Source organism: Zosterops lateralis (assembly GCF_965231275.1).
Source record: "Zosterops lateralis genome assembly, contig: HAP1_HAP1_SCAFFOLD_145, whole genome shotgun sequence".
Lineage (NCBI taxonomy): Eukaryota > Metazoa > Chordata > Aves > Passeriformes > Zosteropidae > Zosterops > Zosterops lateralis.
In genome coordinates, this window is record NW_028154538.1 from 35,802 (window position 1) to 43,088 (window position 7,287).

General features: G+C 48.9%; 1 long non-coding RNA gene across 1 annotated transcript; it reads right to left on the reverse strand.

The window, feature by feature from the left end:
* Window positions 1-958: 958 nt before the first annotated feature.
* Window positions 959-3,237, reverse strand: LOC310923624. The gene is made up of 3 exons (XR_014592660.1): window positions 2,878-3,237; window positions 1,645-1,855; window positions 959-1,034 (listed from the first exon to the last, which is right to left on the reverse strand). It is a non-coding gene; the product is annotated as an uncharacterized lncRNA (long non-coding RNA).
* Window positions 3,238-7,287: the final 4,050 nt, after the last annotated feature.

The following is a 7,287-nucleotide window of genomic DNA, read 5'->3' on the forward strand; positions in this document are numbered from 1 at the left end:
CTCCTCCAACAGCCACATTGAGCTCTCCCAGACCAGAAACCTCGACTCCTGCCAGGCTCTGGCCACGGCTCTCACATCGTCCCAGGTGGCCCCCGGGGTTGTCACGAGGGCGGCCATGGCCTGGGAGGTGACATCACTGCGCTCCAGGGCGTCCCGGAGGTGCCAGATGAATTTCCTCAGGGTTATGCGGAGGGACTCTGGGTACACGAACGGGCTCCTGTCCCATGGCACGGTCATGAGGGTCGCCAGCTCGCCCACATCAGCCACAACAGCCACCAGACCCTCCAAATCCTGGTGAGGCGACGGGGAGGTGACAGGGACTTTGTGGCCTCCTGGGGTGGCCCCTGTGCCCTCCCTGGGTCCCCTCTGTCCCCTCCCTGGAGGGCTCAGCTGTCCCCTCTGTCCCTTTGCCACCTTCTTGTCCCCTCTGCCAACCCCTGCCACTCCCTGCTGTCCTCTCCTGCAACCCCCCCACTGTCCCCCTTGCCCCCAATCCTCCCAGGACCCCCTCACACCCAAAACCCCTCTTGGAATCCCCCAAACCCCTCCAGGACCCTCCCAACCCCACCTGGGACCCCCCGAACCCCCAGAACAAAACAATACTGCCTGGGACCCCCAAAACCCCTCCTGGGACACCCCCCAAACTCCCTCAGGGCCTCCCCAACCCCACCTGCGACACTTCCAAACCCACCTGGGACCCCCCAAACAACCCTCCAAACTCCACCTGGGACCCCTCAAATTCCCCCAAACCCCAATAGGGCCCCCCAAACACCCACAGGACCCCCAAAACCCCACCTGGAACCTCCCAAATCCCACCCAGGACCCCCTGAACACCCAGAACCAAACAACCCCTCCTGGGACACCCCCCCAAAACCCCACCTGGGACCCCTCAAAATCTCCCCTAGGGCCCCCAGAACCCCCCGTGTTCCCCCCTTTCTCTTCCCACCACCCCACACCAGGATTGTCACACCTCACAGCCATCCATGATCGCTGGGGACACGGCAGGGACGCCTCGAGGACACTCTGGGGACACTCTGGGTGTTATAAATGCATATTGTATGACTGGCTTTTGCAAATATTAAAATGAATACTATATCTGTTATGTTAGAAAGTTATGCTGTATTAATATAGTCTCTTTCAGTAGTGCAATAAATACAGTTTTTAGGCTATAGCAAATGCTTTTTGTAAATAATTTAAAGAAAAGTGGCAGAGGCAATTAAAAAATTCCTCACATCATCGTATCTTCATAGAGATAACAACAATGACACCAAAGAACTCCAGAAGGAAGAATTTACTGCCTCCTTATTAAGGGATTTGCTACTTTGTGGAGCCACTGGAAAGATTTAATTGCAAGAAAGAATGGTGGGGGAAGAGAAATTACAATTAAACCTTTTTAACTAAAGTCCAAAGAAGGGTTTAAATCGTGTCCAAAATTTATGAATATGCAATAACCTATGATATTGAAAGGAAAGATCCTTTGTTAGCCTGTGTGCCTTGGTGTGGGATGCCAGGTACCCAGACATCTGTAATCTCTTTTGCTTCATATGCCTCTTATTGTCCTATTTTTTATTATTACACTTTTAAAATTTTAACAAAAGTGAGCCATGTTTTTCACAATTTGGGGGCTCAGTTCAGGATATTTACCTCGTCTCTGACACCCCAGGGGATCCAGAGCAGGAGGGGCCCAGCTGATTTTAGCAGCCTTGCTCTGCTTCCTCTGGTGTAGACTGGAGATCACAGGTTAAATACCCCCAGGGCAAGGGGGAGACATTAAAGCAAAAGGAAAAAAAGGGAAGAAGAAGCTCTGGAAGAAGCCGTGGTATTTTTGCTCCTTAAAAATCTTGTGCACAAAGACCTAAGAAAGAACAAAGGACTGTGAGTATTTCTTAGGGGAGCAGGTTACGGGGTGTGAGATGTGAGTTTGAGACGTGGACTGGGGTTCCCAGCTCTACAAAGCCAGTCTGGAGCTCCCTGAGCTGCGTGTCTGTCCTTTGGCCAGAGAGGAGCCAGGACGGAGGCGAAAGCCAGAGATGAAAGGATTGAGAGAGACCCTGGGGTGGGGACGGGGCCCCAAAGAAAGGGGCTGGGCCCCTCTGAAGGAAGGGAGCTGGGGGTTTGCCAGTACAACCCACTGAGAAACAGGATAAAAAGGAGGGAGGGGCCTAAATTCTTTTTTTTTTCCAGGTTGAGGGTTTAAAAATAACCCCCAAAAAAAAAAAACCCAAGAAATTTGGGCTTAGGACTTGACGAATTAAGGGTTTGGAGAAAAAAAACAAAATAAAACAAGAAATTTTGGCTTAGAAGCTGCCAAATTGAGGGTTTGGGGAAAAAAAAAAAAACAAAACAGGAAATTTGGGCTAAGAAGCTGCTGAACTGAGGGTTTTGTGGAAAAAACAAAACAACAAATTTGGGCTTAAAACCTGCTGAATTGAGGGTCTGCGAAAAAAAAAAAAAAAACAAAACCAGGAAATTCGGGCTTAGAAGCTGCAGAATTGAGGGGTTGGGGGGGAAAAAAACAAAACAGGAACTTTGGGCCTAGAACCTGCCGAATTGAAGGTTTGAGAAAAAACGTATTAAAAAAACACCAAGAAATTTGGGCTTAGAAGCCGCCCCGCCGTCCCCGGCCCCACCGCCCGCCCCAGCCCCGGTGCCGGCGGCCGCCCCGCCGTTTGTATCGGCCGCACCGGTGGCCGCTCCGCCCGGGGCTCCCCCTGCGCCGGCCCCAGCCCCGACCGCGCAGTCTGCGATCGCTGCCCCGGACATGCCGGGGGATCTGCCCGCCCCAATCCCGGCCGCACGGCCCGCGGCAGCTCCGCCACAAACCCCGCCCGGCCCGGCCCGTCCCGTCCCGGCCGCTCGGGCCGCCCATCCCCTGACCGCTTGTCCCGGGGCTGCTCCGGCCGGCCCCGTCCCGGCCGCTCCGCCCGTGCCGGGAGCATGCGCAGAGACTCCGTGCTCAGGCTCGGCCGCCGCTCGTCCTCTCGGTGGTTCCGGCAGCAGCTCCCGCCTACGCCCCCCCACGCCTGGAGGACTCAGCCCCGGGCCAATCCCCGCCCCCGCCCCGCCCTCTCCGGCAATCCCAGCACCCCCCGCGCTGGGCACCGTTGCCTTGGGAACCGCCGCTCCCGCTGGGCGGGGCCGGTTTCCTTTGAAAGGCCAAATCCCGAGCCCGCGGAGCCACAGCTCGGCCACGGGAAGGGCCTGCGGGACGGGCAGCGCGGGCTTTGGGCAAACTTTCCCCGCTCCTCCCGGAATACAAGTTATACAATATGCGGCTGATCCCTTATTATCAGGGGAAGCTGAAGGTGAAGTTGGGGAGGCTGCCATGAAACTTCTGAATTTTCTGGGGGGAAAAGGACTCAGAGTATCAAAGGGGAAACTGCAATTTGTAGAATCTGAAGTGAAATATCTCGGGCACTTAATAAGCAAGGGCAGTCAAAAGCTCAACCCCGAGAGAATTGCAGGAATTTTATCTTTTCCCCCTCCCTCTTCAAAGAAGGAAATCAGAAATCTACTCGGATTATTGGGATATTGTAGATTATGGATTGAAGGCTATACACAGGCAGTCACATTTTTATATGGAAAATTGACAGAGGGAAATAATATAAAGTGGACCAAGGAAGATGATGATAAATTAGAAGGACTGAAGTCAAAACTGGCCTCAGTGCCAGCCTTGAGCTTTCCCTCATTAGAAAAACCCTTTCATCTGTTTGTGACTGTGGAAAGTGGAGCAGCTCATGGAGTTGTGGCTCAGGAGTGGGGAGGAGGGAAGAGACCAACAGCTCATTGATCAAAGGTGTTGGGCCCAGGGAGCCACGGCTGCCCAGAGTGTGTTCAAGCCACAGCAGCTGCTGCAGTTCTGGTAGAAGAGAGCCCTGAGCACTCCTGGGGGTGAACTAATTGTGTGTGCACCTCATGCAGCCCAAATGTGTTAAACCAGAGAGCTGAAAAACGGGTAACAGAGTCTGGGGTGCTGAAATAGGGAGCAATCCTGATAGACAGTGATGGCTTGACATTAGAAGTAAACAAAAGTTTAAATCCAGCTCAATTTTTATATGGAGAACCAAAAAGTAACCTAAGACAAAATTATTTAGAAATTATCCAATGCCAAACCAAAATATGGAAAGATCTCAAAGAACAAACCCTCTTAGAAGGAGAAATAATATGTATGGATGGTTCTTCCAGGTGTTTACAAGGAAAAAGAATGTCAGGGTCTGCTTTGGTGGATGGGAAAAACATGCAAACCCTGGAAAAAGGAAAATTACCTTCAAACTTGTCCACTCAAACTTGTAAACTAAAAGCTCTAAAAAGGTCACTGGAATATTTAGCCAGTGAGAAAGGAACCATATATACTGATTCAAGGTATGCTTTTGGGGTAGAACACACCTTTGGAAAAATTTGGGAAGAAAGAGGATTACTTAATTCAAAGGGAAAGGGATTATTGATACGTGAAGGACTCACTTTAGAGGTTTCAGAGGCATTAAAACTGCCTGAGGAGATTGCTGTAGTGCAAATTAATGGACATCAAAAGGGAATGACCTCGGAAATAACGGGAAATAATTTGGCAGATCAAGGAGCTAAAGATGCAGCAGAGAAGGGGATCCAAAGGGTTGTGTTAATTTTGACCTCAAATAAGGAAGAATTAGAAACTCCAGAGTTCAGTGAAACAGAAGAAAAGGAATTAAGTAAAATAGGAGGAAAGCCAGATGAATCTGGGAAATGGAAACTTCCTGACAGGAGGCAGTTACTTAACAAGCTGCTCACTAGGAAAATATTAGAAAACATGCATCAAAAATCTCATTGGGGTACCCAAGCTTTGTGTGATCATTTTCTAAGGAATTATGGGTGTATTGGGATTTTTGGATTGGCAAAACAAGTAACTGAAAGATGTATAATCTGCCAAAAGGTAAATAAAAAGGTAATGAGGAAAACAACATTAGGAGGTGGGGAGTTAGCTCTCCGACCATTTCAAAGTGTCCAAATAGATTTTACTGACCTTCCCCAAGTACAGAGATGGAAGTTTTTATTAGTGATAACAGACCATCTGACTCATTGGGTGGCGGCTGTTCCCACTGTCAGAGCCACAGCCAATGTGGGATGTAAAACCCTTTTGGAACAAATTATTCCCAGGGATGGAATGGTTAATAGGATAGACTCGGACAGAGGAACACATTTCATGTCAAAAATCTTACAGCAAATAACTCAAGGCTTGGGGATAAAATGGGAATTACACACCCCATGGCACCCACAGAGTTCAGGCTGGGTAGAGGCAATGAACCAAACTTTAAAGGGAACTTTAACTAAATTAATCATTGAAACCCAACTGTGGTGGGTAAAATGCCAACCTTTGGCTTTATTGAGGGTTCAGACCCAACCCAGGTCAGACCTGGCAGTGTCACCTCATGAGATGATGTTTGGGTTACCCTTTCTGACCACCCAACATGACACAGCCACCTCTGACCTCGGGGAAATGGGTGTTAAGAAATATGTCAACACAATTGCAAAAACCCCTGAAAATTTGCAGTTAAAAGGGATAATCCCACAAACCACACCTTTAGACTTTAAAATCCACAACATCCATCCAGGGGAGTGTGTACTGGTGAAAACATGGAAAGAACAATCTTTAACTCCAGGATGGGAAGGTCCTTTCCAGGCATTGCTGAGCCTGAGGCTGTGACCCGGAGCAGGAACGAGGGGGGATCCAGCCAGCAGCACCAAAGGACCCCTGGAGGAACCGAAGGAATGGACTGTAACATCCAAACCAGGGGACACCAAATTGACTCTTCAATGGGGACTGGGGGGTGATGAACTGGGAGGACCCGAATGATCCAAGGGAGGTACAAAGAATCAAACCTAACTGGGAAATAAGGCCAAGCTTCTGTCAGTGGTTTCAAGTGCAGCCTGGACAAGTTCTGAGACACCTCTGATACTCTCCTGTCAGGGTCCACAAACACATGCAGGGAACCTGATGGTTCGTTTTAAGGATCTCAGAGTGCAAAAGACACAGCGGGGGACAACTCAGTTTACTTAAACAAAAATGCACCTTTATTTAGTGCCAACAAACGTGATAGTGGGGAGAGAAAATAAAGAAGAGTGAGAAAGAGAGAGAGGGAGGAGAAGGGGATTATAGCTACCAACGTGGAGGGACGAGTCCTCGAGGCCTAGAGATGCCCATAGACGTGATCTTCTCCAGTGGGGTGATCACAAAAGTGAGCGGGGTCTGCAGAGGTTTTATAGGCTGGTCAAGGCGGGGACCAAAGTGGGGGCACAGAGCCAAAGGGACCAAAGTGGGGGCACAGAGCTGTTGGGAAAGATGAATCAGGGAAACCTGATAAATATGATTGCTTAGCAGAAGATTCTGAAGATATGAAACCTGTAATCGAAATAGAAATGGAAGCTCACTTTGAGCTGTAGGATACCGAGCCTTAGTTACTACATCACCTGAAAACAACAGCCTGGGCAGCTGAAGGAGAATCCCTTTGGATTGAACAATCCCCTATTGCTGGCTAAGGGATCCAAAGGTCAATGTAGCAAAACAGAAAATCTAAAGAGTAGTTTTAGAGTTTAAAATATAACACATGGTGATGTAGTAGTTCTCACAGGCTGTGTGTAGATTCTATAGGATTTTGTGTCTTGTATTGGTTGGTCACTGTAAATTAGAATATTCATCACAAAAGGAGATAGAATGGATTGTGACCAGGGCCCTTTCTACCCACGGCCCCTGCAATAAACCCACATAGAAATTGGGGATTTCTACTCAAAATCTCAGCGAAACTGAGGATGTCTACCCAAAATCCCAGGAAATTGGGGAATATCTACTCAAAATCCTGGGACGATTGAGGATTTCGTCTCAAAACCTGAAGAGACTGCAGATTTCTTGGTAAAATCCTGAGGAAATCAGGGATTTCTTGGCGGAATCCCGGGAGAATTGGAGATTTCTGCTCAAAACCCAGAAACTGGGGATTTCTACTTAAAACCCCAGGAAATCGGACATTTTTACCGGACATCCTGGGAAAATCAGCGATCCTAGCTTAAAAATGTGGGGAATTGGGGATTTCTACTCAAAATCCTGGGGAAAATGAGGTTGGTGACACAGGGAGTCCCAAAATCCTGGGAAATTGGGATTTAGACACTCCCAGACACCCAAAATTCCAGGATCGGGGGAGTTTGGGAGGAGCCAGACCCCAAAATCGTGGGAAGAAAGAGGAAGTTTGAGCTCCCTGAGCTCCAAAAATTCTAGATAAAAAGGACATAAGAATGCCCAGTTCCCCAAATTTTGGGTACCGG